This window comes from Cibotium barometz, chromosome 59 (genome assembly GCF_041138505.1).
Source record: "Cibotium barometz isolate CiBa-2024 chromosome 59, ASM4113850v1, whole genome shotgun sequence".
NCBI classification, from domain to species: domain Eukaryota; kingdom Viridiplantae; phylum Streptophyta; class Polypodiopsida; order Cyatheales; family Cibotiaceae; genus Cibotium; species Cibotium barometz.
In genome coordinates, this window is record NC_141104.1 from 4,035,875 (window position 1) to 4,046,947 (window position 11,073).

The 11,073-nt window shown below is 42.9% G+C and overlaps 1 pseudogene; it reads left to right on the top strand.

The window, feature by feature from the left end:
- The first annotated feature begins 9,297 nt into the window (after window positions 1–9,297).
- LOC147605395 (octanoyltransferase LIP2, mitochondrial pseudogene) lies at window positions 9,298–10,263 on the top strand (annotated as a pseudogene).
- Window positions 10,264–11,073: the final 810 nt, after the last annotated feature.

Genomic DNA, 11,073 nt, shown 5'->3' on the forward strand with positions numbered 1-11,073 from the left:
CTTTTTTATAGTGAGCAACATAGAGAGTAGAAGAAAAGAATGAGAGAGACAAAGACAATATGTAAATATATAAATATATAAATTACAAACTATTCAAATTCTAAAAGAGACCTTCTAGCACCAATGGTCACAAAAGAAGAACACACCCATATTTATTTTCTAACGAACGTATGATATGGAATACATTTAATAACTTTATCAAATACTTGTTGTACTTGACCTCTATCACCAAAGACATTATAGTCTATTTCACTAGACTTTCTTTAATATATATTACCATAATATTTTCATCTACTTTTTCTGGCTTTAAACGTATAATAATTTCATAAACATCATCCCATCCAGCAACTTCAACTCACCACCATGCCCCAACCCATCCACTATAAAAAAAAGTGAAGCTCGAACTTTGTAGCCAAATTCACTCTTTTCTGAAAGGAAAGAGTGCTCCTCATTTGCTCAAAAAAATCCAAGTCTCTCTGTCAATCATACATACATACATATATAGTAAGATGTTAACATAAATAAGTAGATGGATGACATATATGTAGATGTGATATGTATATAAACACATGTAATTACAAAACATGAAAATTAAAAAGAAATAATACACAAAAACATGTATATTTTAAAGAAGTTCCTCCTTTAATAATATAATTTTCTTGGGGGGTCACTCATAAATATGTAAGCGTAGAACGTGGGTTCAATGGAAGGGATATTTAAAATCTCTTTTTAACACATTTTTTACATACCAAAGGGTACTGTTTAAAGGAGCTATTCACACGTTAAATAGAAAAGGGTATGTTTTATTCATGAAAATTTTACAAATAGTAGGGGATTTTAAAAATAGGCCTTGAACGCACATGATACAAAGGGTTTATTTATAGTAGTGAACCCCTCGAGATAATATTTTGGGTTATACATACACACATACACACACACACACATATGTATGTATGTATGTATATATGTAGATTTACATATAAACATATATAGTGTGTGTATATGTGTGATGTCAGGCAAACATGCGTTATTTCTTGTCTTGCATGCAAGCCAAACACACACACACACACACATGTATGTATCTATGTATGTATGTATACACATACATACATACATATATGTATGTATGTCACACATATGGGTGCTCAAGGTGGCAAGAAGAAAAAGAGGCGAGCATTAAGAGAAATATGGACTCTCCATTTTGCCCCTTAAGGAGTGAATAAAAAAAGATTGGCTTGACCAATGAGAGAGCTGGGATTCTAGATCCATGTAACATGGATCTGTTTGTCATATCTTTGCCCAAATCTCTTAGGACAATAAAATAATAGAGCCCATAACATTAAAAAATAGAGAAATGTCAGATTTCATTCCATAAACTTCATAGTTGTTGATTGTTTATAGTTTTTATTCATAAGTACTTCATTGCAAGACACCCCGATCGTCGATTTCATTCCATAAACTTCATAGTTGTTGATTGTTTATAGTTTTTATTCATAAGTACTTCATTGCAAGACACCGATTGTCGATTGTTGTTGTTGTTTTTATGTTTGTTTTTTATGACAGGTACTTCATTGTAGACAAACTTTGTGCATTCGCTTCAAGTATAGGAGGTGGTGACTTCTACGAGGGGAGTAGCTCAGCTTGGACTATGAGATCCCACTGCCCCCTCCACGTGCCGGACTGCTGATAGTGGAAGCAGCCCCCTCATGTGCGAGGCAAGGTTTCTCACTCGGGGCCTTGCCCTTGAATGTCTGGGCACAAGACTAGGCTGGTGGTCACTCCGATAACCGAAACCGGGAAAATTCCCCATGCCCGGAAAGCGGGGACGATTCCACCTTTTTGAATTTTCTTAACGAGAACTTAAACTATCCTTCACCTGAATAAACCAAATAGAAGGAAACTATCGTTGATATAATTTGATCATCTGAGCAATTCAACGCTTTTTTCCTAATCAAGATCAGGCACAGCTGTTGATCCACACAATTGAGAATTCTATCAAGAATTAACTAATTACTCGAATCCTAGTGTAATCCTAAGATTTTTCAGTTTGATTATTAAAACTCCACTGATTCCAGCATGACCCCATCTGGCCCATGGTTTAAAACTCCACTGATTCCAGCCTGACCCCAGCCTGACCCCATCCGGCCCATGGGTTAGCCACCACCCTACCACTGGAATCGATAGAACCAAACAAGTACTCACCCACCCATAATTGAATGTCTTTCTTAACTTTAGCTTTAGAAAACAGATACGCACACACTCCTCTTTAAAACTTTTTAAAAAAATTACATTGACAAAATAGAAATGGTCACAGATTTCATAACTCAAAATTTCCATTCAATCCCTTGTTTCACAAAAACAGTACCACTCTGGATTCTCCGTTGGGACCAGCTGGTCAGCAATGAGATCTAGTAATAGATTACAATAATCATTCTGTCAACATACATATATATATCTTCCTCGACATACGCATGGGTGTCCTAAGCACCGCAAGCCCGTGCATCGCCTATTCAGAACCCTCCAGGATCCTCTTTAGGTGTCCTGGTACTTTACTCAGGGATCACTTCGTCGGCCAGGCTCGCCCATCGTACCGGAAGCACACCATTTTTCACCATACTCAGGCTGGTCAAGACCTGGGTAGGTTTTTGCCGTGTGAGCTGTCCCTTGAACACTCCCCACCAGCTGTTGCAACCGAACTTCCCTTAGATAAACACATATGCCAAATGCTCCCTCGAGCAATCTGGCGTAAGACAGTCCTTTAAGAAAACAGGGTTTCTATGCAAGTTTTCAGTTTTGATTTTGTTTGAATACCATGAATAAATCTTAAATCCGTATCCCAATACTTCTAGATCCAAGTCTGAATTCCAAACAAAATTCCTTGAATTCTGGTCACTTGATCCTCAGATCAAAATCAAAAGTCTTAACTTAGTTTCAGATTTGGTGGAGTGCATTTTTCCTAAACTGGGCACATCGTCATTGATTGAAACTGACAAAGGAATTAGGTCTTGGTCAATAGTCTGAATCAGAGTTTGAGTCTCGAAAGATTCTTCCTAAACTATCTTTCTCGAAGGTAATATTTCAATTTCTCTTTTTTTAAATTTCGTTCATTGAATATTTGCTTACAAATTTCTAAACTAAACATGAATTTCCTATGAGGAATAAAATAATCATTTATCTCGATCTCTGACTTTGATAGTTTCATTGAATTTTCTCATTACCATCTTAGTGAATATGAAACGGTAGACTTTCCTCTCACGGATTATCTACTTATTTATTTTTCCAATTTTTACAGAATTTAAACAGAGGATTAAAGAGAACTCTTATTTAAATATAAAAATTCTATATGCATCTATTTATGAATAAAATAAAATTTTTATGAAAGTCATAATTTTATCATCACATAAAAATCATTTATGATGAAAATCACTCTTTTAATATGAAAGAATTTCTTTTATGCATCCATCCATTTTTATGCATCCATTTATGCATAAAAATCATTTATGAATGAAAATCACACTTTTAATTAAAAAATATCTTTTATGCATACAAATCATTTATGATGAAAATCACCAAAGGCCAACTGGTTGTATATCTCTGTCTGGCTATCCGTTTGTGGATGAAATGCACTGGAAAAATTCAACTTAGTACCAAAGTTATCAAACAATGCCCTTCAAAAATGTCTGGTAAACTTGGCATCATGGTCTGACACTATGGTCCTAGGAATCCCACCAATCGGATACTGAATGAACAATTGGGTAACATCCTCAGCGGTCACCTTAGCCCTGCAAGGAATAAACATAACAAACTTGCTAAATCTATCAACAATAGTTAAGCACTGCATATTATGCTTACTCGGACTGGGAGGCAAATTCGTGACAAAGTCCATCGAAATATCTTGGAAAGGACTCTCAGGAATTGGTAAGGGTTGTAACAACCCTATCTTCTTTCCATGAGGAGATTTCACCTTTTGACAAATATCACAGTGTTGTACATATGTAAACACATCTCGCCTCATCTTGGGCCAATAATATTGCCGTTCCAATTTCTCGAGTCGAATTCATACCCCTATGACCACCAATAATGGCGTCATGGGCATCATGGAGAAGAGCTGCCCTGAACAGCTTCATGACACACAATCGGCCTTTGTAGAAAAGCCAACCGTCGTGTATCAGAAAGTGGCATGGTCTTGTGGCATCCAATGCCTGTTCCCATTGCGTACCAAATTCCTTGGAATCCGCGTACGTGTGCTTCATGTCATCTAGTCCTGTACCAACAAGATCGAGTCTAGTGGTCTAAATCGAAGTCACTTGTCCCTTCTTGCTCAAAGCATCGGCCACAGGATTGGCCTTTCCTGGAAGGTACTCAATCATATCACTGAATTGTTGAAATATCTGACTCCAGCGGTGTTGTCGATCACTCCACTGTGCACTTGGCATTATCTGAATCTAGCGTAATGCCTAATGGTCAATGTGAACCTCAAAGTCACGGCCATAAAGAAAATGTTTCCAATGTTTCAAGGCCTGTATAACTGCTAGGAGTTCACGATCGTAGACTGAGTAATTCTTTTTTGCGGGCAATAACTTACGAGACATGTGAGCTATTGGATGACCATTCTGTTGTAACACCTCCAATTGCGATGTTACTCACATCGGTGATCACTTGAAATGGTTCGTCCCACGCAGCAAGTGCTAAACAAAGCGCTGCTGATAAAGCCACCTTGAGGTTTTGGAATGCCTCCAACGCTCGTGGAGTCATTCGAATCTTTTGCCTTCTTGTCTTCACACCCTTTAGCAGATCGGTGAGATCTGCCGAGAGATCAGAAAACTTGTCTATGTGGGTGGAGTATGCTTGGCATATACCCGCAAAGGATCTGATGTCATAGGCTGTCTGAGGTATTTGCCAATTGACGATCTCGGCTACTTTAGCCAGATCAAGTCGAATGCCTTCTGCACTAATTATGTATCCCAAGTAATGTACCTGGAACATATAAAATTCCGACTTCTTTCATTGACGTAGAGCTCGTTGCTTTCCAGCAACTTAAGGACTTTCTCCAATGTCATGCTGCTCAACCGTAGCTGAAAATACCAGTATGTCATCCATAAATATGAACACACACTTTCCAATCAAATCCCAGAAAACGTGCATCATCATGCGGTTGAAAGTAGCTGGGGCGTTCGTCAAGCCAAATGGCATGACCACAAATTCATAGTGGGCCCGTTCCGTACGGAAGGCTGTCTTGGGGATGTCCCCCATCACAATCCTCACCTGGTGGTACCCACTCTTTAAATCAAGTTTCGAGAACACCTTTGCTCCATTCAGTTCTCGAGAATATAATCAATTCGAGGCATCGGGGATCTACTCTTGATAGTTAGCTTATTGAGTGCATGATAATCGACACATAAACGGGAAGACCCATCTTTCTTCTTGACAAATAAGATCAGTGCTACAAATGGCGACACGCTAGGGCGGATGAAGCCAGATTGCAACAATTCTTGGAGTTGGCGGTCCAACTCCGATTCCATTGCCTTGGAAAGGCGATACGGAAACTTGCTCGGGGGTTCTGAGCCTGGGAGGAGGTCAATCTTGTGGTCCTCCGGTCTGGGCGGGGGGGAGTTGGGGAGGGAGGTTGTCCCGAAGAAAAATCTTCTAGAACTTTTCATGGAGAGCTGAGTACTTCTCGGAAGCACTGGCCACCATCTGGGCTGTCTAGATGTATATCATCGCACATTGTGTGCCTTTCCTGACTGCTCGCTTAGCCTGCAAATGGCTTATGAGCGGAAAGTTCGGAATTCTTGGCTCACACTTAATGGTCACTGGGCCGATCTACCCTCCTTCTTGTACTGAGAAAGCTCCTCAGCACTCAACTTGCCACCTGTCTTGCCTGCCTTTGCTTTTTGGTCTGGAGTAAGCTTAGACGCATTGTTCGAGTTCTTGGAGCCCTAGGCTCCTGGGCTCTGTCTTGGGGAAGACCCCGTATGGTTCTGGCTTTTGCCCCCCGAGGCGATAGCCTTGGGAGAAGCCGGCTGGGAAGTCTTGGGCTTGCCACCATTATGCTTCATTTCTGCACTCTGCGCAAGCGAGAGTGCATCTTCAAAGGTGGCTGGCCTAAACATACGCACCTCCCATTGGATTTGCGTGTCAAGGCCATAAAAAACTGCCCTTTCTTGTCCGAATTAGATAAGCCTAATTGCAAACATAAAGTGGAAATTCTATTGGCAAACTGAAGGACTAGTTGCGTGTTCTGACGCGCTCCCCTGAACTCGTCTTCGAGTCGCTCAAGGTAGTGGGCGGTAGAAACCGTTGCTTAAGGTCGCAGACAAACTCGTCCCACACATAAGCTGCCATACCTAATCTGGTGTGGGCACATGAACTCACTGAGTCCACCAAGGAATGGCCTCACCTTCCAAGTACCAACTAGCTAAGATCACTTTGTCAGTATCTGTCTTTCTAACTGCGGCAAAGTAAGCTTCAAACTGATGCAACCATGAATAGAGAGTTGTGGAATCGAGTTTACCATTATACTTACTGAAGTTCATTTTCTCGGGAAAATGATTCGAGGGCGCCGCCGGTGTCAATCTGGCGTCCAAAGCTGCTAGGTAACGCTCGTGTTCCATGCTTCGCATGGCTTCGTCTTGTCGTTGTCGGATCTCCAATGCACGCAACTGCAACTCAAGCAAAGAGCTCGGTTGCGGTCGTGACCCCTCGAGAGGGTCCCTATGTCCAGGATCTCGAATCTGGGATATGGAAGGAGAGGGAGGAGGAGATGGAAAATGCGACGCTGGAGAACGGGTACGCTCTTCCAGAGCCAACATCTACGCCTTCTGCTCTTCCAACTTGGTTGTTTGGTTTGCGATTGCTCGCATCATCTGTTGGAACATATCTGTAACACTCAAGCCTGGTGCCCCTTGGTGCACTCTGGTCCCATGGTTCTTGGTCTCTCTCATCGTTGAAGCTCGCCATAGCAGGAAAATGCACTTCCTTTCCGGAGCGCAATTTGACCATCCACTGTGTGTGTGGGAGATGTCCGGAGGCTAAAAACCAACCGTCCTCCGAGGGACGGGAGTCACTCCGAAAAGGGGAGTCCACCGGCGTCTGGAAACCAACCACACGAGCGAGAAAAAATTCTGGTTTCTTTGTTGAATCTTTGCACTTGAAGTAGGCTTTGATACCGCTGTAACATGCGGAAGCTTCGGAGAAGATCGGTAACTTCAATGCTCAGAAATCAGCACACTTTTCATGATGGAATTAACGCACAAAATTGAATGAAGATGTGCAGAAAATAGAGAGAGAGAGAGGGAGAGAGGAGAGGACACAGTATTGGGTCCCAAATACCCTCTGTAGGGCCCCCACCACGGATGGTGTATTTGCTTTATTAGAATGATGTGAATCTGAAAAGAAAATACAGAAAACCTTGACCTTTCTTGGCTGAGAAATCCCTGCCCTTGACCTGCAGTCCTCCTTCCCTTTGCTTTGGCAACTTCTTGGCTGTCCTAGCCCTCGTTTGCTTGAGCACTTGGTGAATGATGAGATAACACAAATGAATTGTGGCTCTCCTATTTATACTACTCCAGGATGACCAGTCGGCCAGCTACACTGCACTTGGCTGTCTTTAATTTTGCGCACGACTGAATATTCAGTATTAATGCTGAATAAAATACTATAAATGCTGCGCATCTCTTCCTGGCTGGCTGGGCATCAGGCGCATGATTTAATAAAGGGCTGGGCACAATTTGTAGATTGTTTGGGGACTGGGCAGTCTGTATGGACTGCCCCATACATGCCCTTACAGCCATAACTAGGCTGTACAGCCTGTAGGCTTCCCCTACTAGCCTGCCCTTAGGGCTGTCCTACAGCCCCTTCATGGCTGGCGGGTTCAGCCAGGGCCTTCCTGGCCCTCATGGGGGTGGTTTCACACCATCCCCATGCCCACACTAAGACTTGGGGTAGCCCTATGGGCTGGCCCCTTGTTCTAAAAGCAAACCCTAACTAACTACACAGTGATCTGGCATCTGGTACCATACCAAATACACAGAATCACTGTCATCATTCCAGAGGGAGACTCATAGCGCGGACTGCAATTGTTTCATGTGCAGGACAGTGCACACCTGACCTTGGATTCCTGTGCAGGACAATGCACACCTGACCTCGGACAACTGAGATGGATCTTTGGCTGACTCGTCCCGGACTGGGCTCACATGGGACCAGTTTACCATCCTAGGTCCTGCACCTTTTGTACAGATATGTCTACGTGGCATCCAAGTGCGGGATGCACGTGACACTCCTAGCTCTATTTCACATGATGGACCCTTTCCCGGACACCGGACAAACTTAAGAAAGGAAGGCTGAAATTAGGGTTTTCAGCAAAAAGACTAGAAATTACAGTAAAAATGAGAGCTGTTTGGCTGAATTTCAGTCATTGGGAGTGAGTAAGAGAGTGATTAGCACTTGGAAACACTCTTGGAAGCTTGGAAAACACCCTAGAAAGTTGGGTATGGCTATGGAGAGCTTGGAAATGGAGAGAAATGGTGGAAAAACACACGAATTTTGCCCACTACATGAGCACTAAGCCGTGTTTTGGGGTAGCCTTATAGGCTGGCCCCTTTTCCTACATGCGATACTACATGCATCTACAGATTTCCGGCACTTTGTCACAAACCAGATACTCAGATCATCTGACATCATTCCAGAGGGAGACTCATGGACCATGGTACGGACTGGCATTGCTTCATATGTAGGACAATGCACACTTGACCTTGGACGTGTAGAGTGGAACCTTGGCTGACTCGTCCCGAACTGGGCTGAGTTTCCACTCCAGGTCCTGCACCTTCTTGTTCAGATATGTCTACGTGGCATCCAAGTGTGGTTTGCACATGACATTATGGTAGTAAGTGAGTGGAGGTTGTATAGAATGCTGTGGGCTGTTTTGTGTCGAAGGATAAGTAAGAATGATTGGCTGTGGGCATGGGAGTTGGAACTGTGGCAGTTACCAAATCAACAGACCCAATGAGATAGTTTTGTCCACCCTCATGTGGCTGGCAGATAGGGGTTGCTGGCTGCAGCCATCTGGGCATCTTGTTAAGTACCAATATGCCTTGGATTCTCCATGTGTCTGTATATGCACTTCCAAATTGTGATTTAAATCTTTATCAGAGCTGTGTACATAATATGTTTAAACTTTTATGGATCTTGCATGATATATCTTTTTACAATATAGCATGTTACACTTCCATAACTGTTTTCTGCCACATGTTTCTGATAATTTTATGAAGTTAACCTCATACTGTACATGTGTGCAGGTCATTGATGCAGCAAAACAGCCTCCATGGTTGATGATGACACTAAAAAGAACGCTAGAGGTCTGGAAAATGGGTCTGGTAAAATATACTGATGCTCTGGAAATGCAGAACAAACTCATAGAGCAGCGGCGTCAGGGCATCATACCTGACACTTTGATATCCCTCCAGCATCCACCCAGTTTTACTCTTGGAAAGCGACACACGATCAAGCTGTCCTGTATCCCATTATTTCACTTCGCGAATCCAAACTAGGAGCAAGGAGGTATGTGGAGGGCTTAGAAGATACCATGATCAGGTTGGCTGCTCTTTATGGGGTTGAGGCAAAGGGGCGGATTGCAAAAGAGACAGGAGTGTGGGTGGAGAACAGGAAAATAGGTGCAATTGGAGTGAGGATATCTGGAGGCGGCATCACATCACATGGTTTGGCCTTCAACATCAATCCTGACCTCAGTTATTATTCCCACATTATTCCTTGTGGGATCTCTGACAAACAGGTCTCCTCTCTTCATCGAGAGAGTCCTTTAGAACTGCCAGATGAGGACACCATCACACGGCAGTTGATAAAAAGCTTTGTGGAAATTTTCGCATACGAAGAAGTCACATGGAAGGAGAAATGATCTGGAATTATGTGCAAGGCAAGGCTAACCTTCAAAATTTAGTTGTACCTTAGTCACATTGATCAGGCTACATGAGCTAGATCCTCTTGGAAGCCTTGTAAGTTGATCTTGCGGTAACACAACATTCTATCCATTCCTTACGTGAATTGTAATATTTTCTTTTGTAGTTGGTCTTGCAGCACTACAAGCTGCCAGCCACATTAGGCTATTCCAGCAGATCACATTTGCAGCCATCGGCTTCCTTCGTCAATGCTTTTTGTAATTGTCATATTGTTGTTGTTTGATTTTACCTGATGTTGATAACCTTAAAAAAGCTAAAAAAACAAAAAGGTATGGCGTAAGGGGTGCTTAAGGTCAAGGTTACAGTACCAAATTCAATACACTGAGTAAGGGTGATTGATGGCCAAGGTTTTGTGCAAAGCCCTCATGTGTGCTTCCTGTTTGACTGAGGTAGGTGCAGAAGTATACTTCTTGGAACACTAGCAAAGATGACATCGTCAGAGCCTTCCTTTCTCAACTACTTGTAATTCATTGTTGGATGCTTACAACACGGGCTGAAATCTTTGCATTAGTGTGCTTTGGCAAGGAAGAGGATTGATATGGCTGCTGAAATCTCATCACAAATCTGTGCTGGAGAGGTAAAGAGAGAAGGAGATAGTGTGCCCAAGTGTGGGCATACTATCTGGCTGCATGTGGCATGTTGATAAGCAGTAATTGTCAGTCAGTGGATGCACACCCATAGTAGCACATAGCACGGGGATGGAATGCTCCCTCCACGGTTGGCTGTTTTCGGGAAGGCTGAATCCGCCGCTTGGGGGGGGGGGGGGGGGGGGGGGCGGGGGCGGTAATGCTGAACAATACCACTATCGGTGTGGGTGAGGAAGGGCTTCAAGCTCCATGTGTGGAGAAAGGCTGAATAATGTCTTTGAAAGTGTTCCCAGCATCTGTAGAGTGATCTCCCTCTAGATGAAGTGGATAGTCTCCGTGGGAGGGGTGGCCAAGCACTTGAGTGTTTCTTTGTGAGCCATTTGTGCTTGGCAATGTGGATTCTCTTGTACCAATTTGGTTTTTGAGATCTCTAGGGTAGAGGGGCCAACTCAGTGACATCTAAGCTTTTGGCCCTGGAACTTCATGATTTTTAGAAGATTCTCAATTTACTT